At 39.8% G+C, this 20,457-nt stretch overlaps 1 long non-coding RNA gene across 1 annotated transcript; it reads right to left on the bottom strand.

Moving 5' to 3' along the window:
• Window positions 1–2,221: 2,221 nt before the first annotated feature.
• Window positions 2,222–20,000, bottom strand: LOC116741366. The gene is made up of 3 exons (XR_004346116.1): window positions 19,876–20,000; window positions 9,105–9,243; window positions 2,222–2,344 (listed from the first exon to the last, which is right to left on the bottom strand). It is a non-coding gene; the product is annotated as an uncharacterized LOC116741366 (long non-coding RNA).
• Window positions 20,001–20,457: the final 457 nt, after the last annotated feature.

Here is a 20,457-nt window from a genome sequence, read left to right as displayed (position 1 = left end):
TTCTACTTTAATCCACGGTAGTTAAGAATGCCTATCTTACATTGGTCACTATCAATCTTAAATATGTTTGCTCTACTATTAGACATCTGTGCACTTTTCAAAACTTAGGCTAATTAGCTATTGTCATTCTCAGTGTCCTTTACTGTCAAGACTGAAATGTAAGACTTCTGTTGGGTATCAAGGCAAGTTTAGGCCACCAGATTTTTACCAGAGGAGCTATAGTCAGCGGTTTTAGGCTGTACTTTGTCCGTATCCGGTATTGCCTCTCTTTAGTGGGACACATGTGCCCTGAAACATGTCTGGTGCTTCTTTTGTGTGGTTTATGTAAAATGAAATTAAAATCCTGTATTTACCTCAAAAAGAGCTAAAAACAAAAGCAGAACACAAAACAAGTATCAGGGGATAAGCACATATTGTCAGAGTCTGAAGATTTCGCAGAACGTCACGCTTGAGGTTAAAGAAGTGTTAGACGTTAAAGAATGTGTCTGAGCTTGTCCTTCAGAAAAGTGGTGGGTAGCCTGCTTCTGAGTCAGGGCTGGAGCTGGCGGGGCTAAAGGAATGCTTCAGGCTCCACCCAGCCCTTTGGGATTAAGCAGCCCAAAAGCTCTCTAGTGCCCTCTTCTGGCCAAAGTGAGGAGTTACCTGCTAACCGGAGAACGTTTCCTGTATTGTCCCAACATTCAGAGTATTTGTTTACAAAGTTAACGTCAAAGAGTTAAGGAAGAGGGAAAATTCAGTGTTTCAAGAAAGAAAAGTTGGGCTTCCCTGGCGGCGCAGTGGTTGGGAGTCCGCCTGCCAATGCAGGGGACGCGGGTTCGTGCCCCATGAGCGGAGCGGCTAGGCCCGTGAGCCTGCGCATCTGGAGCCTGTGCTCTGCAACGAGAGAGGCCACAGCAGTGAGAGGCCCGTGTACAGCAAAAAAAAAAAAAAAAGAGAGAGAAAAAATTAAAGTATTTGGGAATAAATTGCTGACTGCCATGTTTATTAATATTTATTTTTTCAATTGAGAAAGCCAAAAGAAAAAAAAAATACAACTACATTTTACAGCATCCTACTGTGTGCGCCTTCGAAACAATAAAAACCAAATCTCCACCATACAAAACTTCTAAAATTCCTAAATCATCAGATTCCTAAATCATCAGATGCACTCACTTAGTGTTTTCTGACCAATACCGGCCTTATTTAAATGCTTAACATGTAGAAAAATGTGAAAATAACATGCTAGCAATATTAGGAACTTTATAAAACTGTAGTTACTCTTTATTTACTAGTGTTCGTTATATCTAAATTGCCCTCTGGGAATGACTGAGTGATGGAAAAAACTTTCCTTCCCTTGCAGCTGTCAGAGTCGAAGGTTTTCCTCTGACCTCCTTTAGATCTTTACTCAAAAGTCACCAATGGGTGACTACCCTCCCAACTCTGTATAAAAATTGGATCCCAGCTCCACCCTCCGAAACTCCCTCATCCCTGCTTGGCCCATGCCCTTCCCCCTTATTTTTTTAACATTCTCCGTAGTACTTACCACCACTGAATGTACTATAAATTTTACTTTTTCAAATTGAGGTATAATTCACATACCATGCAATTCATTCACTTAAAGCATACAATTCAATGGTTTTTAGTATTATCTTCAGAGCTGTACAACCAACATAACAATCAATTATAGTGCATTCTCACTGTCCCCAAACGAATTCCTGAACCCATTAGCAGTCAGTCCCCATTTCCTCTCAAACCATCCCACTGCCCCTGCTCCTAAGCAGCCACTAACTTACTTTCTATCTCTACAGATTTGCCTGTTCTGGGCATTTCATATAAATGGAATCACATGTTATATGGACCTTAGTAACTGACTTTATTCACTTAGCATGTGTTCAAGGTTCTTCAATGTTGCAGCGTGCATCAGTACTTCATTTCTTTCAGTGGCCAAATAATATTCCTCTGTATGGCCATACCGCATTTTCCTTTTCTGTTAATCAGTTGATGGACATTTGGGTTCTTTCCACTTTTTGGCTATTGTAAATAATGCTGCTATGAACATTCATGTACAAGTTTTTGTGAGGATGTATGTTTTCATTTCTGTTGGGAATTTTACTTCCTTTAAAAAAATCATGTTTGTTGTCTGTCCCCCCAACAAGAATGCAAGTTCAGAGATTTTTGAATATTTTGCTATATCCCCTGCACCTAATACCATGCCAACATAAGGTAGATGCTCAATACATACCTGTAAAAATGAATGAATTGTTTTCCTCTCTCCTTTTTGGAAGACAATATTTTGCAGCATGGGCTCCCTCGGTTCCTCTTAATTCTGGTTCCGACTTTTCGCCTAAAGTCAGGTGAGTCATCACTAGGAAGAAAGGAAGGTGAGTCTGTAGACGTAAATTAACCTAGGAGGCATAATCAAGCAAAAAGTATTTATTTGGGATCAAAAAATTGCAAAGAATTGCAACCCACTCGGTGTCCCACTAGGGAGTAAAGGTCAGGGGCTTTTAAAGGCAAAGAAGGGAGTTTTGCATTACAAATACTTTAATTGGTTTGTTAAATCTGCAGATGCAGAACTGTAGAGACAGAGGGCCTACTATAAAGTTAAAGGATTTTTGACTGTGTGGGAGTTGGTGCCCCTAACCCCCAACATTGTTCAGGGTCAAATGTATTTGTTGTTTGGCCCAGTTCAAGAGTTCATGGATCTACCAGGTGAGGACATGAGTAAGATCCACCTCCTTAATGGCCTCCTGGCTCCATTTAAAAAAATCCCTCGACATAAGTGGCTTCATTTTATTTCACATTTCACATTTCCCCCTCTTGATCAAGATCTTTCTCTAAAACATTGCTAATCGACTTACAGATTTGCTTTGTCTCACATTGCTGGGATGGACCTGTCCCAGAAAGTCACGTCCTACATTGGGGGGAATTTTTAATCTTCCGTGGTTATTTCAAGGAGTCAGTATCTTAAGGGTTAGGCCACATTTGAGCAACAGGGAGATGTTTAGGAAGTGATTCTGAGGCAGTTTCCTTGTCTGGGAATTTCATCAAGTTACATGAAGGTTCAGGTGAATAAGACTTATCTATCATTTCAATCTGTTGAGCAGCCATAATCTTGGTTTTCATAGACGTTTTGGAGCAGAACAGAGTGAGGAGTAGCATAAGAAGTTTAAATCAAGCACCCATAGCAAAATTCCAGTAATAAAAGAATGAGCAAAATTTGAAGTCCTGATGTTAGCCAAGAGCCTGTACCTGGAGGAAACAGCTGAAAACATCAATAGGGAACCAGAGGATATTGGACCAGAGAGGTCTTGTGCTACTTTTCTAATTTTTTTGAGTTCTAATTCAACTTCACCGGAAGCGCTGATTCAGGTGTAGCAGAAGGTGTTGGCTATGGCACAGATACCAACCTGTTCTGCAAGGAGATAATCGAGTGCTATTTGATTATCTAAATGTAACCCTTGCTAGGGAATTCAGGGATCGTTGCCGTTGAGCCGAGGCTCGAGCGGTAGAATTTTCTAATTTAGCTATGCTTAGGGATAAACTCTTTATCAGCAGGTCATTATGGACGGCACCAATCCAGGGAACAAGTCCTTTGGCAACGGTAATCAATGGAGAGTAGATTGGGTATAAAAAGGGGCTGCCAAGTCTCTCCTTGGATTTTTTCTTTAACAAAAACTTGAAACTAAATTTATGGTATTCCCAAAGGTATTGTCCTGTCATATGCCAGCTTCTAGATATTCATAAGCCCATGGTTCTCCTTTGTAACCACATACAAAGGTGTATCCAGAAGAGGCACATAGTATGCTGCCAAGAGTGTGGTTATTCATGTTTTCAGTGACAGGTATGAACTTAGGGATCCATCCTAGCCAAGGATCAATGCGGCCTTTACAGACTATTAAGGGGTCCGCTGACAACCATCTGATCCCAGTATGACAAAAGGCTTGGCATACACTGATGACATCACATTTCTTACAAATTTTGGTCAGTCATTTGCTTGATGCCAGAGGTAAAGGAAAAAGAGGGTACAGGTGGTAACGTTAGAGGAATAGGGCTTTAGAGAAATGTTTTGTGTCAACTGAAAGCAAGGTGGAGACACCTTATCATATAGTTTTACTCTGCAGACAGTCTAAGGGCTGGATGCTTAAAATCTACCAGAGTGTTGGAAACCAAGGAGAAATTATTGGTGATGAGTATAACTACGAAGCCCTTAGATCTGGATGATTGTGGTCTTTGGAGACATACCAAAGCACTCAGAGAGAGGTCCCCCAGTTGCTCTATTTTGGGAATAGTTCAATAGTTCAAATAGAATAATATCTTTCCCATTTTTCAAAAGAAGCACCCTCAGCGAAGGTAAAAACTTCAGCTAAGATTAAATAGATTCCAACAAAATGTCACCATCTTGGACATAATAAAGGAAGTCATTAAGTGATATTCCGAAACCACCAGCCAATTGAGTGGGCCTTCCTTAGCAACAATGTTGAATTAGTATCATTAAACTCAGTAAATTATCCAGTGTGATAGAGCAGATCTAATATGAAAAGGATCAGTAATGAGGTTAGAGCAGTGTGTATGTATATACTAGCCTGGTCCTGAATCTTGGGAAAGCCGTTAGCCTCAGATGTCATCTGATGTTAGTAATTTTTTAAATTAAATTTTAATCTAAAGTTTGCTATAACAGTTTCAGGTTGGGTAGCTTGTAAGGCAGCTGTCCTTGCGTCCTGATCAGCCAAATTATTTCCTTTGGTTTCATCTGAATTTAGTTTCGAACGTACAAGTACCTAAATGATGGCTAGAACAAATGGAAGTTGGATCATCCCAATTTCTATTCTTAATCTGGTTTCCCCCTGCCCCTCAAACTTTCCAAAGCATGCCAAAGTCATGAACTACCCCAAAGACATAGTGACTATCTGTATAGATACTCAGTTTTGCCTTCTGCTAAGGTGCAAGCTCTAGTTAAAACATGGAGTTCTAGGTGTTGTGTTGAAGTAGCAGTCATCAGCAGAGCTGCCTCAAAATAGCTTCAAAAGATGAGGTGACTGCATACCCAGCACAATATTTTCCTTTGCCATTTTTCAAATAAGAACCATCGATAAATCATAAAATCTCTGCATTAGCAATAATGGTTTCTTGTAAGTCAGCTCTTAGGATTAATAACTGATCAGTCAGGATCAGACAGTCATGAGGAGTTTCCTCAGTAGGTAAAGGGGCACGGCTTGCAGTGTTAAGGTCATTGCAGTGGGAAAGAGTTATGTGAGGAGAAGTTAGTCACAATATTTCATGTGAGGTTAAGACAGCTTGCAGAAAGGTGTTTAGTGTGATGAGAATTGAGCAAGGCTTTTATTGCATGGGGAACATAGGTGATGAGTGGACAGCCCATAACTATTTCTTCAGTTGATTTTGTAAGCGCTGCTGCAGCTGAAATAGCAGCTGAAATAGCTCTCATTCATGGGGGAAGACCTCTGGCTACAGGGTCTAATTGTTGACTAAGGGGTCGGTGTTGACCTCTGTGCCTTTTAATAAGCACTCCTAAGGCATTCTCTTCCCTTTCCTACACAAAGAGAAAAAAAGGAAGCTGGTAATTAGGATGTCCTAAAGCAGGGGGACTGAGAAGTCTGCTTTTCTGGTTCTGGAAAGCCATAAGGTGTTTTCTTCCCACTCTAAGGGATCTGGTCTTTCAGCTTTGAGCAACGCATAAAGAGACTGGGCAATTAAGAAAAAGTTAGGTATCCAGTTCCTACAGTATCTGGCCAGACCCCCAAATCCTTGAAGTTGTCTTTTGGTCTGTGGGAAATTTGAGACATTTTGAATCTTTTTAGAGTCTAAAAGGAGTCCTTGATCTGAGATCAAGTGTCTTGGGTATTTGATCTGAATTTGAGTAAGCAGTAATCTCTTTAGAGACCTAAAGACTTTAGTTACTAACAGCTTGAGGAGACGGATGCTATCTTGCTCACTTGCTTCCTTGCAAGAGGACCAGAAAAGAAGTTCATCAACATATTGAAAGACGGTAGACCCTTGTGGAAAAATGACATCTGCTAAATTTGCTTTTAGGATCTGTGAAAAGTAGAAAAGCTCTCAGTATAGTCAGGGGTATCGTTGTCCTTCCCACATGAAAGTGAATAAAAATTGACTTTCAGGATCCACAGGGTATGCTGAAAAATTCACTACAGAGATTTATTATGGTGAAAAATTTATTCTCTGTAGGTATTGCCGTTAAAACGGTATGAGGGTTGGAGACAACTGGATAACAAGAAGGAGATAACAATGTTATTAATAGCCCTCAAATCTTGGACAAATCTCTATCCTCTTCCTCGGGTTTCTTAATAGGGAGAATGGGTATAATATAAGGACTGGTGCAAGGGACTATGGGGCCTTGTGTCTTATATTCCTCTATGATTGGTTTAATCCCTGCTAAGGCCTCAAGATTTAAAGGATACTGTTCAATATTAGGAGAAGGCTTACCAGGGTCAATTTAAATTTGAATTGGGAGAGCTGAATGAATCTACCCAATGTTGGTTGTGGACTTTGCTTGCCCAGAGTTTCTCAGGGCTTCTTTGAGGAGTTTTAAGTTTATGTCATTTTAGAAGCTTGTCCTAAGGGCAAAAATTGCTAATAGGATTGAGGAGCTTGGAATGCCATTAGTTGTTGAGAGGGTTAAATCAATTTCGAGGATAATTTCCCTCTTTAGAGAAAAAAAGATGGCAGCATGATATTTTTCTAAAAAGTCTTTTCCTAGGAAATTGACAGGAGCAGAATTGAGCAATAGGAAGGAATAGCTGTCCTGGAGGGAGCCCAGTTGGAAAGGAAAGTTAAGGGACTTATAAGCTATCAGGGGTTTATTAGATGTGGTCACCATTTGAATTTCCTCAGTGCTCTGAGGAAGGGGTTGTTTGAGGTTGGTATGGTTGAGCATGAATAGTGTGGCTCCAGTGTCAATTAAGACAGTAAGGATGTCTAAAAAAAATTTCCAATCATAGGGAAGTTTCTCCAGAAGACTAAAGGGAAGGATTGGAAAAACCCCTTGTTTGTCCTCGAGCAGGCTCAGCCCATAAGAGGAGCTGAAGGTTTAACACGGGAGGATTGTTGAAAGGGTTTTAGTTTAAGGCAATCCTTTTCCCAATGGCCATGTTTCTTGCAAAAATGGCAGACATTTTTAGAGTGTGAGGCTTTGATTTAGTTTGTTGAATCCCCTGGAAAGAGGCCTATACCTGTTGAAGCTGTAAATTCACGATTTTAGTGGCTTTTCATTTATTTGAATTTTGAATAGTCCAGGTCAACTGGTTTGCCAGATTAACCAAATTGGATGTTACCATGGTTTCCCAATTAAGTTGTGCTCATTTTACTGGAATTGTGAGATCTTCATCTGGGCTGTTTATGAACCTGGAGTTACAGGCCACCTTAGTGACTCTGCATCTAAAGGGAGTCCAGAGTTTTCCTTGAAACAATTTTATGTCGGTTGTAATAGTCATGCACAGGTTTGTCAGTCCTTGACTGCATGCTTGCATTTTATTCCTATCAACCGGTTTTTGGGAAGGCCTGGGAGATGCCTTCATATAAGGTTTTTGCTGCTTCTTGGGCTTTGGATCAGCTGCCATGATCCACTGAATATACTCTAGAGGATGATTCCAGCTAGCATTAGCTATCTAGTGTTGGACCTGACCTTCTCCCATGAGCATGTGGACTAATTATTAAAGATCAGGAAACACAGGCTCATAGGTTTGAATGACAATGATAAATTCCTTTGCAAAATGGTGAGGATCTTCAGTAACCTTGGGAAATTCCTTGGCTATAGCTCACAATTCTGCCTTCGTCCAAAGTGTATAAATGACATTTAAAAGGGTGCCCTGGGAATCCCCTGGAGGTCCAGTAGTTGGGACTTCATGCTTTCACTGTTGTCGGCCAGGGTTCAATCCCTGGTCAGGAAGCTAATATCCCACAAGCCATGTGGCATGGACAAATAAATAAATGGGTGCCCTCATTATTGGGTTCCAATTTAAAGGGGAGAATTTGAAATGGTTTAAATAGAAGACGCTGGGGCTGGAAGATCAAGGGAGGCCTTGAGGTCTTTGGAATAAAATGGGAGTTCAGCAAGGGAAAGGGAAAGGGAAGCAGGAGAGGTGGAGGATGGGTGGGTGGAGGGCAGACTTGAGGAGCAGGAGGGGGTGACAGGGAAGAGTTATGAGTCTTTTGTAATTGGGAAACCACTTCAGAAAGTTTAGAATTTGTATCTTGGAGGGAAGTGATTTTGGAATCTTGGACTCATTTAGAGGCTTCTAAATACCAATTAAAGTAAGTGCCCCATTCAGTTTGCTTAGTTCTGCAGTTCTTAAGTTTATTCTGCAGAAAAATAAGTTTAGGGACTTCAAAAGAACCCCGTTGTAGCCAACTGTAATTTTGAATCATATTTGGTGTTATCAGTCCATTGAAAGAGAAATTTATAAAATAAAGGACCATAGTTTTTTTTGGGTTTTTGTTGTTGTTTTGTTTTGTTTTCTGTTTGGTTTTTTTGGGTTTTTTTTTTTTTGTGTGTGCAGTACGCGGGCCTCTCACCGTTGTGGCCTCTCCCGTTGTGGAGCATAGGCTCCAGATGCGCTGGCTCAGCAGCCATGGCTCACGGGCCCAGTGGCTCTGCGGCATGTGGGATCCTCCCAGACCGGGACACGAACCCACGTCCCCTGCATCAACAGGTGGACTCTCAACCACTGCACTACCAGGGAAGCCCTGTTTTCTGTTTTTTGTTTGTTTCTTTCTTTTTGGATCTTGGCCATGCTGTGTGGCATGTGGGATGGTTCCCTGACCAGGGATCAAACCTGGGCCTCTGCAGTGAAAGTGCCAAATCCTAACCACTAAGCCACCAGGGAACTCCCAGGACCATAGTTTTTAAACATAAAACCTGCTTGGGTCCCTGGGGGAAGATACTTGGGGGAACTTAAAAAAGTACAATCCCATAATTAAATAAGCATGCAAAGAGATCAGAACACTCAGCAGAAGGGAAACCCCTCTAGCAGCACAGCAATGAACTGGCAGAGTGAGACAATCGTCCTCCAGGGCAACTGCCCACCTGATCCCAAAGAAAGGATCAACCTCAACTTAAAGAAGGGAGGTTGGAGCCTGAGATGACTCACAGTTGAAGGAGATGGCAGTCTGTGGAAACAGTGAACGCAAGACGGTCTGGGTGTACCACACTGATTCCAGGAAATATCAGTCCTGTGGCATTGAGAGCACTTCAGATCCCACTTCTGACACCCCTCGACCTAAACAAAACTAGAAAGGGATAATCAGGCAAAAAACCTTTATTTGGGATCAAAGAATTGCAATTCAAGGCATGCAAATTCAGGTAGCAACCCGAACAGTGTCCTGCTAGGGAGAAAAAGTCAGGGGCTTTTAAAGGCAAAGAAGGGAGGTTTGCATTACAAAGACTTTTAATTGGAGCTGGAGGCGGAGGCTAGTCTTTGCTAAACATTACTGAATGCCAAGGTTATCACTAGAGGGAGGTAAAAGTCCATTACTCTGACAAGTTGCAGGTGTTTTTGCAGAATCTTTGGACTACTTGTGGTTTGGCTCAGTTCAAAATTTCATGGTGCCACCTGTTGAGGATATGTGTAACGTCCACTTCCTTAACAGCCCCCTGACTCCATTTTAAAACCGCTTGACATTAGTGACTCTATTTTATTTCACATTTCACAAATCCTCCAGGTCTCTGCTATCTCTCCAGTACATTCCTCCAATCCCAAAGTTGGTTTTATTACACTCCAGCCCCTATTACATCTCTGTATTTATGTCAAGTGGATCTGCACTGCTCCTGACTCCAAGCCCCTACACTATATAATAATGAAATATCAAGAAAACCCTGAGTCTGGGTGGACCTCTGAAATGTCAGTGAGCCTTAACTATGCTTTGTTTTGCTTAGGGCTAGCTGTTATTACTCATCAGTGCTTTGTTCTTTCCCTCTAAGACCAAAACAGAGAAAAGAAGATCCCAAGGAACTAATGTTCAGGGGCTGCAGGATTGAAAGAATTTACAAGCCTACTTTTTATACTTCACGGTGACCTAAGAAGAAAAGAAGTTTTGATCAGAAATATTTTTCTAATAAAAAATAATGAGTTCTAAATTTTAAATAAAATTTTGTCATTTAGATGATTTGTATATTGGAAACAGTCTGTGGATTTAACCCAGAGCTCCCCAAGACAGCCCAACCCAAAGAGAATAACAGCATACAAGTATTTACATTAATCTCAAGAATTTAAGCACACATGCACTAAGAACTGGCAACGTGAGACCTCCGTGCTAAAAAAGTTCTGTAGTGAACATAAAGATGAGTAGAACCTGATCCTGAGCAGCATGGAGGTAATAACCTAAGGGAGACAGACACACACTTCACAATTCAGAAGTTGGAAAAATATTTATTGTACCCCTAGAGTGCTGTAATTCTTAAAACTTTTACTAGTTATGTGCCAAAACTGGGTTAAGTACTGGGGATAAAAACTATAAATGTCGTTGTCTTTCCACATGAAGTGTTTTCAGTGTATTATAATACTATGCAAAAAGTACTCTGAGAGCACAGAAGAGAGGAAGTTTAGTTCTGACAAGGGACATGTATTGGAACCTGGCTTAGAGGAATTTTGACAGGTAGAGGCAAGCAGGAAAGGCATTTCAGGTGAAGAAAAGAGCACGAGCAAGGTAGGACAATGGCTACTGATCAGATCCTTGGGAATGAGAGAGAAAGAACGATATCCAGGACCTTAAATTTCTCAAATTCAATTATGCTATAGTCAGGTATCCCCTTCAAGGTCCTTGTGACAAACAAGACAAGGTTTTTGCAACAAAATCCAATGTGGAAACTAGCCCATGTATGCAGGGTCCACAGACTCTCTCCTCATTTTTGGCAGACCTGAGCCCTAATCTCTACACAGGCCTGGAAACATCCTTTCCACCTTGGGGCACCACTCAACTATCAAAATCATGCATCTTACTACTACAATGGCAAGGAATATCCAATTCAAGGAAAAGCCTCCAAAAAGAGAGGAAATACGCCCCTCCCCACACACACAACCCCTCTCCCATGCAAAGTATAGAATAGAGCTGGCCTCATTTAGCACACAAGGCCTTGCTAGTTAGAATTACTAATCAAACGCAAGAATTGTTTTAACTGCTGTAAGAAAGCACAGATTCCCACTTCCTTCATTCCCTTACAGATGTTGTTCTCAAAAACACTCCCTCAAATTCTCTTTATGCAAATCATTCTCTCAGGTCCTGAATCCCAGGAGACCCAACCTAAGACAGTTGGTATGGAAGCAGATAATAAGATGATATTTTGGAGCTGCATCACCAGTTGTCAATGAGAACACTGTCATTGGTGGTAGGTGGAATACCAATAGCTCCCAGCAGGTGTAGGTGCAATGGTTAAAACTTTCACTGCGGGTGAAAGGGAAGGGCTTCACCGGTGGTACAATATCAGGAGTTTGAGAAGTTTGGTGGAAGAGGTAATTATAAGGACTCTTATGGCTCTTGCTGAGTCTTACTTATTCTATGCACTGGCATTAAGACAAAGAAAGGCTAAGGTGATTAATCACCAATTTAAGGTGAGAGGTGAGAGGCCTCCACTGCAGCAAATAAAAAGACTCATTTTCTGCAGAAGGGCAGGAAAAAACTGAGCTCCAGGTTTTTACAAAAGCAATGAAGTTTCAGAGAAGGTTGAGTTCTCAGTCAGAGCAAGATTGCTAAATCAAAGTGAGGCTCTGATTGGGAAGGAGTGAGAACCTGAGACTTGGGGATATCTTGGTTGATACATTCGAAAATATTAAATCCCCAGGTTCCCCTGAACCTTCTGGGCATACATCTACCCATTAAAGGCTAGTCCCCCCGTGCTTGTAGATGATGCATACGCTTCTGCCTTACATGCACCACTCCTGACGATCTACCCCATATTTCCTCCTGGCCACCAGTCCAATAAATAGAGTTAAGATACAACAAAACCCAACTCCCTCTTGCGAGAGCACCAGAATCACAACTAACTGCTGAACGATCATTGACAGGAAGACACTGGAACTCACCAAAAAAGATACCCCACATCCAAAGACAAAGGAGAAGCCACAATGAGACAGTACGAGGGGCGCAATCACCATAAAGTCAAATCCAATAACCACTGGGTGGGTGACTCACAAACTGGAGAACACTTATGTCACAGAAGTCCACCCACTGGAGTGAAGGTTCTGAGCCCCACATCAGGCTTCCCAACCTGGGGGCCTGGCAATGGGAGGAAGAATTCCCAGAGAATCAGACTTTGAAGGTTAGCAGGATTTGGTTGCAGGACTTTGACAGGACTGGGGGAAAAAGAGACTCCACTCTTGGAGTGCACACGGAAAGTAGTGTGTGCATCACTTCCTCCTTCCAGGAGGAAGGAGCAGTGACCTCATAGGAGACTGAACCAGACCTACCTGCTAGTGTTGGAGGGTCTCCTGAAGAGGCAGAGGGCGGCTGTGGCCCACGGTGGGGACAAGGACACTGGCAGCAGAAGTTCTGGGAAGTACTCCTTGGCATGAGCCCTCCCGGAGTCCGCCATTAGTCTCATCAAAGAGCCTGTAGCCTCTAGTGCTGGGTCGCCTCAGGCCAAAAAACCAACAGGGAGGGAACTCAGTCCCACCCATCAGCAGACAAGTGGATTAAAGTTTTACTGAGCTCTGCCCATCAGAACAACACCCAGCTCTACCCACCACCAGTCTCTCCCATCAGGAAGCTTCCACAAACCTCTTAGATAGGCTCATCCACCAGAGGGCAGACAGCAGAAGCAAGAAGAACTACAGTCCTGCAGCCTGTGGAATGAAAACAACATTCACAGAAAGACAGACAAAATGAAAAGGCACAGGACTTTGTACCAGATGAAGGAACAAGATAAAACCCCAGAAAAACAACTAAATGAAGTGGAGACAGGCAACCTTCCAGACAAAAAATTCAAAATAATGATAGTGAAGATGATCCAGGATCTCGCAAAAAGAATGGAGGCAAAGATGGAGAAGATGCAAGAAATGTTTAACAAAGACCTAGAAGAATTAAAGAACAAACACCTAAAAGAATTAAAGAACACCTAGAAGAATTAAAGAACAACAAACAGAGATGAACAATACAATAACCAATATGAAAAACACACTCGAAGGAATCAATAGCAGAATAACTGGGGCAGAAGAACGGATAAGAGACTTGTAAGACAAAATGGTGGAATTCACTGCCGTGGAACAGAAGAAATGAAGACAGCCTAAGAGGCCACTGGGACCACATTAAATGCATTAACATTCGCATTATAGGGGTCCCAGAAGGAGAAGAGAGAGAGAGAGGACCCGAGAAAATATTTAAAGGGATTTTAGTCAAAAACTTCCCTAACATGGGAAAGGAAATAGCCACCCAAGTCCAGGAAGTGCAGCGATTCCCAGGCAAGATAAACCCAAGAAGAAACACGCCTAGACACATAGTAATCAAATTGGGAAAAATTAAAGACAAAGCAAAATTATTAAAAGCAACAGGGGAAAAACGACAAATAGCATGAAAGGGAACTCCAGTAAGGTTAACAGTTGATTTCTCAGCAGAAACTCTACAAGCCAGAAGGGAGTAGCACAATATATTTAGAGTGATGAAAGGGAAGAACCTACAAACAAGATTACTCTATCTGGCAATGGTCTCATTCAGATTTGACGGAGAAATCAAAAGTTTACAGACAAGCAAAACCTAAGAGAATGCAGCACCACCAAACCAGCTCTACAACAAATGCTAAAGGAGCTTCTCTAAGTGGGAAACACAAGAGGAGAAAAGGACCTACAAAAACAAACCCAAGACAATTAAGAAAATGGTAATAGGAACATACATATGATAATTACCTTAAATGTGAATAGATTAAATGCTCCAACCAAAAGACACAGGCTCGCTGAATGGTTACAAAAACAAGACCCATCTATATGCTATCTACAAGAGACTCACTTCAGACCTAGGGATACATACAGACTGAAAGTGAGGGGATGGAAAAAGATATTCCATGCAAATGGAAATCGAAAGAAAGCTGGAGTAGCAATACTCATATCAGATAAAATAGATTGTAAAATAAAGAATGTTACAAGAGACAAGGAAGGACACTACATAATGATCAAGGGATCAATCCAAGAAGAAGATATAACAATTATACATATATATGCACCTAACACAGGAGCACCTCAATACATAATGCAAATGCTAACAGTTATAAAAAAGGAAATCAACAGTAACGCAATAATATTGGGGGACTTTAACACTTCACTTACACCAATGGACAGATCATCCAAACAGAAAATTAATAAGGAAACACAAGCTTTAAATGACACAACAGACCAGATAGATTTAATTGATATATATAGGACATTCCATGTGAAAACAGAAGATTACACTTTCTTCTCAGGTGCAAACGGAACATTCTCCAGGGTAGATCACATCTTGGGTCACAAATCAAGCCCTGGTAAATTTAAAAGAATTGAAATCATACCAAGTGTCTTTTCCAACCACAACGCTATGAGATTAGAAATCAATTACAGGGGAAAAAAACAAAAAAAACACAAACACATAGAGGCTAAACTATATGTAACTAAATAACCAAGAGATCACTGAAGAAATCAAAGAAGAAATCAAAAAATGCCTGGAGACAAATGACAATGAAAACACAACAATCCAAAACCTATGGGACACAGCAAAAGCAGTTCTAAGAGGGAAGTTTAAAGCAATACAATCCTACCTCAAGAAACAAGAAAAATCTCAAATAAACAATCTAACCTTACACCTAAAGGAACTAGAGAAAGCAGAACAAACAAAACCCAAAGTTAGCAGAAGGAAAGAAATCATAAAGGTCAGAGCAGAAATAAATGAAATAGAAACAAAGAACACAATAGCAAAGATCAATAAAACTAAAAGCTGGCTCTTTGAGAAGATAAACAAAATTGATAAACCTTTAGCCAGACTCATCAAGAAAAAGAGGGAGAGGACTCAAATCAATAAAATTAGAAATGAAAAAGGAGACGTTACAAGAGACACCTCAGAAATACAAAGCATCCTAAGAGACTACTACAAGCAACTCTATGCCAACAAAATGGACAACCTAGAAGAAATGGACAAATTCTTAGAAAGGTATAACCTTCCAAGACTGAACCAGGAAGAAATAGAAAATATGAACAGACCAATCACAAGTAATGAAATTGAAAGTGTTATTAAAAATCTTCCAACAAACAAAAGTCCAGGACCAGATGGCTTCACAGGCAAATTCTGTCAACCATTTAGAGAAGAGCTAACACCCATCCTTCTCAAACTCTTCCAGAAAATTGCAGAGGAAGGAAAAGTGCCAAACTCATTCTACAAGGCCACAATTACCCTGACACCAAAACCAGACAAAAATACTACCAAAAAAGAAAATTACAGACCAATATCACTAATATAGATGCAAAAATCATCAACAAAATACTAACAAACAGAATCCAACAATACATTAAAAGGATCATACACCTTGATCAAGTGGGATTTATCCCAGGGATGCAAGGATTCTTCAATATATGCAAATCAATCAATGCAATACACCATATTAACAAATTGAAGAATGAAAACCATATGATCATCTCAATAGATGTAGAAAATACTTTTGACAAAATTCAACACCCATTTATGATAAAAACTCTCCAAAAGGGGGCATAGAGGGAACCTACCTCAACGTATAAAGGCCATATATGACTAACCCACAGCAAACATCATTCTCAATGGTGAAAGACTGAAAGCATTTCCTCTAAGATCACGTACAAAACAAGGATGCCCACTCTCACCACTATTATTCAACATAGTTTTGGAAGTCCTAGCCATGGCAATCAGAGAAGAAAAAGAAATAAAAGGAATACAAATCAGAAAAGAAGAAAAGCTGTCACTGTTTGCAGATGACATGATACTAAACATAGATAATCCTAACGATGCCAACAGAAAACTACTAGAGCTCTTCAATGAATCTGGTAAAGTTGCAGGATACAAAATTAATGCACAGAAATCTATTGCATTCCTATACACAAATAATGAAAGATCAGAAAGAGAAATTAAGGAAACAATCCCATTCACCATTGCAACAAAAGGAATAAAATACCCAGGAATAAACCTACCTAAAGAGGTAAAAGACCTGTACTCAGAAAATTATAAGACACTGATGAAAGAAATCAAAGATGGAGAGATATACCATGTTCTTGGATTGGAAGAATCAATATTGTGAAAATGACTATACTACCCAAAGCAATCTACAGATTCAATGCAATCCCTATCAAATTACCAGTGGTAGCTTTTACAGAAGTAGAACGAAAACTCTTAAAATTTGTATGAAGGCACAAAAGACCCCGAATAGCCAAAGCAATCTTGAGAAAGAAAAACGGAGTTGGAAGAATTAGGCTCCCCGACTTCAAACTATACCACAAAGCTACAGTAATCAAGATAGCATGGTACTGGCACAAAAACAGACATATAGATCAATGGAACAGGATAGAAAGCCCAAAGATAAACATACGCATCTATGGTCAACTAATCTATGACAAAGGAGGCGAGGATATACAGTGGAGAAAAGACAGTCTCATCAATAAGTGGTGCTGGGAAAACTGGACAATTACGTGTAAAAAATGAAATTAGAACACTCCCTAACACAATACACAAAAATAAACTCAAAATGGATTAAAGACCTAAATGTAAGACTGGACACAATAAAACCCTGAGAGGAAAATATAGAAGAACACTCTTTGGCATAAATCACAGCAAGATCTTTTTCGACCCACCTCCTAGAGTAATGAAAATAAAAACAAAAATAAACAAATGGGATGTAATGAAACTTAAAAGTTTTTGCACAGCAAGGGAAACTATAAACACAATGAAAAGACAACCCTCAGAATGGGAGAAAATATTTGCAAACAGATCAACTGACAAAGGATTAATCTCCAAAATATATAAACAGCTCATGCACCTCAACATTAAAAAGACAAAAAACCCAATCAAAACATGGGCAGAAGACCTAAATAGACATTTCTCCAAAGAAGACATACGGATGGCCAAGAGGCACATGAAAAGCTGCTCAACATCACTAATTATTAGAGAAGTGAAAATCAAAACTACAATGAGGTATCACCTCACACCAGTTAGAATGGGCATCATCAGAAAATCTACGAACTACAAATGCTGGAGCAGGTGTGGAGAAAAGGGAAACTTCTTGCACTGTTGGTGGGAATGTAAATTGATACAGCTACTATGGAGAACAGTATAGAGGTTGCTTAAAAAACTAAAAATAGAATTACCATATGACCCAGCAATCCCACTACTGGGCATATACCTTGCAAAAACCATAATTCAAAAAGACGCATGCATCCCAGTGTTCACTGCAGCACTATTTACAATAGCCAGGTCATGGAAGCAACCTAAATGCCCATCGACAGATGAATGGATAAAGAAGATGTGTTACATATATACAACGCACTATTACTCAGCCATGAAATTGGGTCATTTGTAGAGATGCGGGTGGACCTAGAGAATGTCATAGACAGTGAACTAAGTCAGAAAGAGAAAAACAAATATCGTATATTCATGCATATATGTGGAATCTAGAAAAATGGTATGGATGAACTGGTTTGCAAGGCAGAAATAGAGACACAGATGTAGAGAACAAAGGTATGGACACCAAGGGGGGAAAGCGGGGGTGGGGGGTGGTGGTGGGATGAATTGGGAGATTGGGATTGACATATATACACTAATATGTATAAAACAGATAACTAATAAGAACCTGCTGTATAAAAAAATTAAATTAAAAAAAAGACTTCATATGTTAATTTCAGTATCTGGTTCATCTCTAGGTATACTCCTATTAACTGTTTTTTTAAATTAATTAATTAATTTTTAGTTTTTTATTTTTGGCTGCGTTGGGTCTTCATTGCTGCGCGTGGGCTTTCTCTAGTTGCAGCGAGCGGGGGCTACTCTTCATTGTGGTGCGTCTGTTTCTCATTGTGGTGGCTTCTCTTGTTGCAGAGCATGGGCTCTAGCCACACTGGCTTCAGTAGTTGTGGCACGTGTGCTCAGTAGTTGTGGCTCACAGGCTCTAGAGCACAGGCTCAGTAGTTGCAGCACACAGGCTTAGTTGCTCCACGGCATGTGGGATCTTCCCAGACCAGGGCTCGAACGCGTGTCCCCTGCATTGGCTGGTGGATTCTTAACCAGTGCGCCACCAGGGAAGTCCCTAACTGTTTTTTCTATGATGTGTGTGTGTGTGTGTGTGTGTGTGTGTGTACTTTAATCATATTCTATCTCTTTGCCTAAGAATTTATTTTATAGGAGATCTTTTGGGTGATTAAAAAAAAAAAAAAAAGATACAACATAACTCAGCCAGGGGAGTATTGGTTCTGCTAAGGGAAGACAAGGACATTGAAGGAGTGGCCCATATGTAATGGAAGGAGGTGGGAAAGTTTATATGGGAATGGATACTGAGGGTGCTGGATCAGAGAGTGGAATATAAAGTAGGATAAGGGACAATTTATCAGTATGGTTAGAATTCAACTCCTTACAGACATCATATATGTGACCCTTTGTGATATGGCTTTTGTGTGTTTTCCAACCTGAGGTTTTATTCAATTTGTCCCCTCTATTCCAGCAATACCAACCTACTTAGGCCAAGTTATTTTACCCCTCTGTAAAACCATTAACAACTCTCTCTTCCTAGAATGTTCACCCTACTCCATCCCCTATTCTACCCCGCCATAGGCACCTATAGTCTACTTCTATTTCGTAACAGCCCATCTGGGAATCTTATCTGCTAAGTGAAGTAGAAATTAATGCATCCTTTTTTGGAAACAATTTTGCAATACTGAGAGCCTTAAATTGGTTCAGGAATCCCACTTTTCCCTGGGGGTGGTGTGAGGGGGTCTGAAATTTTCAAAAATGTATGCACAAAGATATTAAAAATGGCATATTTATTATTATAAAAATTAATATACCCAAATATCTGAAAGTATAGGTTTAAGGAAATTACATCCATACAAAAAATTGTATGTAGCTATTGAAAATGATGTGTTTAAATAATTTGTAATGATAAGAAAATGCTTATGATACACTAAATAAAAAACAAAATGAAGTTAATAGGACCAAAACTTTGTAATAATATGATAGGAAATAATACTGAAAGAAAATATTACCAAATTTAGCAGCTGTTATTGCCAGGCATTGCAATAAGAAGAAAAAGTTATTTAAATTTTCTTCTTTCTTATGCTTTTCTGTACTGCAAAATTGGCTCAGGGAACAGATACTGCTTTCATAATCAAGATTCAGGTTAAGTATCCCTTCTGGGAAGAAAAGTCCCTTTTTCTCACAATGTGGAAAAAAAAAAATATATATATATACATATATTTGTATATACATATATATGTGTATACTTATATATGTATATATATTTTTATCATGGTCCTTACCAAATACAATCATCTATTCACCTATCTGCACCCTTCACTACGATTATGAGGATAAGAATTTTGTCTTTTATTTCTATGACTTGGCATTTATGCATTGCCTGGCACGTAGCAGGTTCCTAACAAATATTTGTTGTCTTTCTCTTTTTTTGGTGGGAGGTCGTTGTTTTCGAACTTCTGACTAAGACAAGTGGTCTCTATTATTCTGAACCTAAGAATAAAAAACCCAAATTTTATTAAAAACAAACTTTTTCAAAAGATGCTTGTGTAACTGATTTTACTTTTGGTGAGTAAAATCTACAGCGTGGGATCATTTTTTTAAAAAATCCAGGACTTCTGACAAAAGAAATAAACTTAGAGTTAAACATGATGAATGTTGTAATTATTCCCTGAACTATAGTTACACGATATTAATACTAATATTTACCTTAAAATAGATTCCAAATTTAACACAGTATCCTTCCAGATCAGGGGTAAGGCAGGCAGGTGTTTTCCCAATTGTGTTCCTCTCCTTGGGTGCTGTCAGCCCCTATGCAGTATTTCACAGCTAGACTGTAAACAAAAGTTATTCCAGTTGGCTCAACGTACATTCAATAGTAAAATCACAGAAACGAATGGTCTCTGTTCTCCAAAGTATTATCTTGAGCAGACTTTTATTATGAAAGTATTATAGTTTGCATACATTACTCCCAGCTGGAAATTTGCGTCCAGTTTAACAGTTACATAATATAATCTTTCACGTGAGAATTTTGAGCAACACAATAGGGGCATGAAAATAGACTAACCTATCCTTCTTGGCAGAAAATGTCTTGCTTAAAATGTAAAAGAAATTTTATTTTGGGAACCCTGTGAATATGTTGGAGGAAACCTACGTCGTTGGATTTGACACTGGAGTTAACTCTAGTAATAACCAGAAAGTTGTAGTTATCATCACCACCCAGTATAAAAATAAATTTTCCTCCAGGTTGTGTTTGTGCAGACACGCGTGTGTAGAGGGTTAGGTACCACC

This window comes from Phocoena sinus, chromosome 1 (genome assembly GCF_008692025.1).
Source record: "Phocoena sinus isolate mPhoSin1 chromosome 1, mPhoSin1.pri, whole genome shotgun sequence".
Taxonomy (NCBI): domain Eukaryota; kingdom Metazoa; phylum Chordata; class Mammalia; order Artiodactyla; family Phocoenidae; genus Phocoena; species Phocoena sinus.
This window is presented reverse-complemented; position numbering and strand designations above follow the sequence as displayed.